Consider the following 6,731-nt stretch of genomic DNA (forward strand, 5'->3'; position numbering starts at 1 on the left):
TTATTTCGGCTGTGCGCTGCTGTGGTCACAGCTCGGATGTAGCCGTGAAGAAGGCGGCGCGCACACGCACGCGCGAGCTGCCCGGCCCGTCGCTAGACGTCTACACGAACCAGGCGCTTCTTATTACATCATTACCACTCTGATACAGTTGTTTCAGCGAGCGAGCGAGCGAGCGCGCGCGTGAGGGGTTGGGGGGGGGGAGTGGGCGTGATGCACAACATACGTACTATGTGGTAACACACATGTGCTGATCGATATTTTTAGTGATCCGCCCTTGTGAGTTCGGCGGGAGAGAATTAGAAAGTTCAGGAAAAAAAAAAAATCTGCAAGGCACATCATGATGATGAGTGGAAAAAATGTGCCGCATGGACTGTGGAGCCTCAAATTGTTAATTCCATCAAACGAACAAGATACGGCAACGTCAACAGACAACAGATTTTTTTTTTTTTTTTGTCTTCCAGAAATGTTCTTGATTTGATAGAAACTGATGCTTTTATTCACCAAGGCAGTATTGATCAGAAATGACGTTGTCAATCTATTGACAATCACACCATTTTTCTTAAATTTTCATATAACAGTTTAATGCATCAAACTTTGCATTCATGAAAGAAGCCCCCACATTGTGCCAGCCAGTCCATCAAAGACAGTACTGCAGCTTGCTGTTTCTTCACCAAATAGGTTTTGTGTAGCTTAGAAGTACTTCAGATCATTGTCCTGGTCTATTCCTCAGACTCATCCATCCATAAAACTCTTTTTCCAGTCATCCACCATTCAATATCTGTCCGTTTGCCCATTTTAACCTTTTCTTTTCATTTGCCAGTTTCTGATGGCTTTTTTCTTTCAAACTCTGCCTCTAAGGCCAGCATACCAGAGTAAGTCTTTTTAGTGTTACAGGTCACACTGAAATTTGGCATCTAGTTTTTAACGAAATTGCTAATTGACGACCTGTGTGGCATTTGTTTCTCAGACTCCAGACTCCGATGTACCTTGTGCCCATGTGCAGTTGTACGTCTGGGCCTTCTGCTTCTTTTTCTATCCTGGCTGGATCCAGTTTGCCCTCATCTGTCAAGACTGTCGTGGACACCTTTGTATGAAATCATCAGTTTCTTGACAATCTGATGTATTAAGAGGTATAAGCCATTTGCAACGTTAGTAATAATGTCTTGGCTATACATACATTGTCTGAAACTGCTTGTCCCAGGTGGGGTCGCAGTGAACCGAAGCCTAACCCAGCAACACAGGGCGCAAGGCTGGAGGGGGAGGGGATACACCCAGGACGGGACGCCAGTCCGTCGCAAGGCACCCCGTCTTTGCTATATTTTAAATCAATGTAATGGTATCATGATAAAAAGTATTTCAAAAACATGAACATTTCTGAGTGATTCTAAACTTTTGAGCACTAGTATTTTTGTTAACATTATTAATGTACAGTGCATCCCACAACATGTAATAAAGCAATTAAATTACTAAAGTAAAATTAAACTTGGAATAGCGGTTTAACAGAATTGTAAAATTGATATTCCTCTCCTATTTACTTTCTGTATGGGCTTACACCTTTGTTATTTTATTACACTATCATTTAAACTTTATTTTATTGAGCTGATCCCTTTTGTATAAGGTGACTTCTAATAGATGGTAAGAGTTCAAAAAATGCAATTATTTGTTGACAAATAAAGCAGATTGTTCAGCATTCAGGGTTATAGCCTTGGCAGAACCTGCTGTCCTTTAAAGTCTAATGCTAATTAAACTATAACTATAGTGTTTTTGCTTCCCTAATTTTTTTCAACTTCTTGAAAACTTGCTTCACCATCAGTTGCAACTTATTTCTTTACTATCAGTTATGGTAGTTGAGAGAAACAAAGAGAAAAACAAAAATGAAATATATGCATACAAAATTATCAATGAAAAATACAAAAAAATGTCGAAGTCATGACTAACGGATTCCCTTAGAGCTTATATAAGAAAGCCATGTGCAATGAAAAACCACTATAAGGGCTTTTACCTGTTAGACAATCATTTTACTTCTACAACAGATATTTTATTCTGTACAACAGCTTGTATCAGACATTTTATTACAGATACACACTTAGGGTATTTCAAACACAAAAGGTTTCTGTCCCTCAGTGGGGTCAGTCTTGCTATTTTCTGGGTACACCGACTTTAACGTTTATTCATTTAGCAGATGCTTTTCTCCAAAGCAGCTTATAACTCAGAGAACACAAAACTGCATTATACCATCAAACCGAGACGTATATGATTCTCAAAAAGTCAGATTGTCTAATGCCAGCATTTAAACAACCATTCATCTAATGTACTAACCTCTAAATTGCCCTTGAAAGAACGACCACTAGTGTAAAAGTAGGGTTAAAATTGTGCTGGTTAGACATATTTTAATATACGCACTCAATGGAGACAGATATTCGTAACATTGATTAAAAGAAATCGCTAAGTCACAAGTGAAGGAGCAGATTCTATATTACAGTATTCTCATTATTACTATTTATTCATTTATCTGACTTTTTTGCAGAGCAGCTAATGATTTACAAATTTATATAACTAATTTTTTCTGGAACACCTCACAGTAAGTATCTTTCTCAAGGGTAAAACACTAGGTATGATTGTAACCTGGGTCCTTCCAGTACAAGACTGTGCCATTTTCCCACAACTTATTTCTTTTATCTTTTCTATCATTAACTTCTCGCTGCCCTCTGGTTGCTTCTCATCTGCCTCCTGAAGTGTCTTCATCTCACTGCTATTACAGAAACTCTCTCTGGTCCAAACTTCAGTCCAGAATTGCAGGCCAGTCTCATCTTTCTGTCAAAAAACATCTGGAACATACAGTCTTCAACCAGTTGTCTGTGCTCCTGGCCCAGAACAATCTCCTTGATGCCTATCGGTCCGTATTCAAAGTTAAACATTCCACTAAGACTGCCTTCTTTGCGTTATCAAATGCTCTCCATTTGGCTAGAGTGGCCTCGCTTTCCTCAATCCTCATTATCCTCACCCTGTCTGTATCATTTGACGTTGTCAACCACTGGATTCTACTTTCCCTGCTTGGACAGCTTTGCCTCAAAGGAATGGCACTGAAATGGTTTCCAAGTGGTCTGGCATGACTCCTGGTCATCCTCTCCCAAATGGTGTTCCACAGGGCTCTGTGCAGGGCCCTCTACTCCTCTCCATCTACAACTCTTCCCTTGGTTCTGTTATCTCTCCTCATGAGTTTTCCTATCGCTATTATGCCGATGATAACCAGCTCTTTTTTCCTTTTTTACCCTGCAGCAACAGATCTGTCCTCATGTATTACTGCCTGCCTCTTGAATATTTCTGTTTGGATCTATATCTGTAACTAAACCTCTCCAAAACTAAAATCCTTCAGCTTTCCGCTGATCCATCCACCTGCTGGGAACTCTCTCAAACTGGAGAGCTCATCAGTTCACCGACTTTATCAGCTAAGTGCGTGGGAGTAATGATCAGCTCCGTCCTTCTCTCAACATCTCAGAACCGCAACCCAGCCCTGCAGATACATACTGCATAACATCTGCAGGAATCTGCAGGATCCACCCTTATGTTGCAACAAACTCAAAGCAACTTCTAGTCAAGGCCATGGTGATATCTCATAAGAGCTACAGCAACTATCTTCTGTCTGGTCTTCCAGTTTATGTCCTCACGCCTCTCCAGCTAATAGAGAATGCTGCTGTAACAGTTGTCTTTGACTTACCAAAGCATTCCCATGTGCCTCTCCTCCTCATCTCTTACCATTACCTTCATGTAACTTCCTACATCAAGTTTACACTCTGGTTATAGCCTACAAGGGCATCAACGGATTTGCTCCCCCATACGTACAAGACATGATCACTTGCTATGCCACAGCCAGACTGCTACTGCTTAGTGGTCCTACGCACAACAGTTCCAAAATCAAAAAGACAAAGGTTTTCCGTTCTGGTTCCAGTGTGGTGGAATGAGCTACCTCTCTTATTCGGGACTGCTGAATCCTTCTCAGACTTCAGAGAGGGTCTCAAAACACCTCTTTCAAATTCACTTTTCTCTGGATCTCCTGTCTTCTCCATAAATTTACTTTAGATCATTTGTCAAAACTACCTTTTTATTTCTTGTCAAGGCTATTTTTTAGTAACTAAATGTTCTTTGAGAACTGCATGCCTGCATCTATGTCTCTCTGTCCCTTGGTGAAATGTTTTGGAGAAAAGCATCTGCTGAATTAATAAATGTAAGTGTAATATAGACATTAATGTTTCTTTTCTTTTTAGTTTTGCACTCAAAAATATTATTTTGTGCAGGGAGAGTGGTTTTCCTGGTTATGTTTAGGTTTTGAGTTTTGTGTGCAGAGTTTTGTGAACATGGAGTTTGAATTACAGAAATGCATGTGAATAATTGTGAAAAACTGTAATATGAATATCAATAAGATTGTGACAGAGCAGGTGTGTCCCAGTTCGGGATCGGCAGAAAAATCACTGATTCCACTCCTAAGTGGGTACACACATTAAGTTGGCTTTATTTTCATGTCCCATACAAACACTCAACTCTCCCATTTCTCCTGTGTTATACATGATTGTTATGTTTGTATTTCCCTGATGTATTACTTACTCAACAGTATTGTTTACTTCTGAACCTGACAAATGACCAAAGGTATGTGCTGAGCTGGGGATCCAAGATGCCATTCAGCAACATTATCATTATTACTTGTTACACTGGCTTACAATTGTTACTTTCTAGAATGCCCAGGAGGGGTGGGCAACCACTGGCCCGTGGACCCTGAGAGATTTTTTCTCCCTCAACCTTCAGTTGGGAGTTTTTGCTCCTTTTCCCGGTGGCCAGAAGGCATACTTATAGCTCTATAAAAGTACTTTATTATGGTAGCCATTAGTCGACTGTCTTCTTTGTATCTGTTTTTCTTGCCTTATGCCTGTGTTAAAGTGCTTTGTGTCACTGTGTGGGAAGAACGCTCTATATAAAAATAAATTGAATTGAATTAATACCAGGACTCCATGTTGATGGACAAGATGTGCCTATGTGAACCGGAGCATCAAGTTAGCAAGCTTAGCCACTGGCACTTGAAGCCCGAGAGGTTTTTTCCCTTGCCAATTTGTTGGGAGTTTTTCTGTCCCTTTCCTTCATGGCCAGTAGGCTTACCTACAGATTTACTAATTACATAGATATTCCAGTCATTTAATGTACAGCCAGCTATTTATTTATATTATGCTTCTAATCCTTTGTTCAGCACTCTGTGTCACCGTGTGACAAGACCTCTATAAAAGTAAATTGAATTGAATTGAATTGAATTGAGTTGGTGGGGGGCATGGTGGCATGGTGGCATGGTGGGTTTGTCCTGTGCCTGCTCTTTGGTGGGTCTGGGGTTCAAGTCCTGCTTGGGGTGCCTTGTGAGAGACTGGTGTCCTGTCTGGGGTGTGTCCCCTCTCCCTCCAGCCTTGTGTCAAGGGGTTGCTGGGTTATGCTCCGGCTTGCCGTGACCCCACTCAGCACAAGTGGTTGTAAACACTGTGTGTGTGAAGCCTTAACTTAAAAATCACGACTCACTAACATCACTTCAAAAACATATATAAAGAGCTAATTTAGAAAGGGTACAGATAAATACATGCCCTCACTTACCTATGCCCAGGTGTCTTGATTTGCTCATGTGGTTTAGTTAACCTAAGGTAACCCCCAACAGTAACTACTTTATTTTCCATTCCACTAATCCATACAGCTCATTTGTTTGAATGAAGTTTTTTTCTTTCACTGACATTATCCTCTTTCATGATCCTTGAAATTTATTTGTACATAACATTACTGGAGCTTTTAGCAAGGGAGTGGGGCAGTCAGTTTTTCAATCTATTGGCAGGGCTGAATCACAGAAATGCAGAATCACTGCATGAATTAATTACTTGTGTGGACTCATTCAAAGCACCCCACTTAAAGTTTTACAGGGCTAACCTTTCAATAAATCCATTGCAATTTAATGAAATCACAGAACTTTTACTTGTTTTACCATGGTATTCCAGTGGAAATCAACTATATGTTTAGATAATAATTTGTAACTTTTTATGGATTATTTTATACTTAGCCTCAAAGTACCTTAGAAATAATGCATGATCATCTTCACGCTATAAAGTGTGTTTTTTGTTCGGACAGTACTTCGCAGTTGGCTATTTGTTCTGATTGATAACAAAAATACAAAGATGGAGCTCGCATTGAGAGTTGAGGAGCCATTAATAATACACACACACACACACATTTTCAGAACCGCTTGACCCATACGGGGTCACGGGGAACCGGAGCCAACCCGGTAACACAGGGCGTAAGGCCAGAGGGGGAGGGGACACACCCAGGACGGGACGCCAGTCCGTCGCAAGGCACCCCAAGCGGGATTCGAACCCCAGACCCACCGGAGAGGAGGACTGTGGTCCAACCCACTGCGCCACCGCACCCCCCCATTAATAATATTCAGATAAAAACTTTTGAGACAAATTATTTTAGTAAAAATTCAATACCACATTTGTACACCTTCCTTCCCCTAAGAGACAGCATTTATTGTACGTGTTCTTCCTGTTCTCATTGCACCACAACATTTCTGCAATGGCCCACATTTGCTTCTACTTAAAAATTGTGGTGTGCAGGTGCAAGATTTAAAAAATAAAAAATTATATGTATATTATAACTACAGGTAAGAGAACACAATGTGTTCAGATGACACTGAAATGTGTGTAAGAAAGTAT

Source organism: Scleropages formosus, chromosome 24, assembly GCF_900964775.1.
Source record: "Scleropages formosus chromosome 24, fSclFor1.1, whole genome shotgun sequence".
Classification (NCBI taxonomy): Eukaryota; Metazoa; Chordata; class Actinopteri; order Osteoglossiformes; family Osteoglossidae; genus Scleropages; species Scleropages formosus.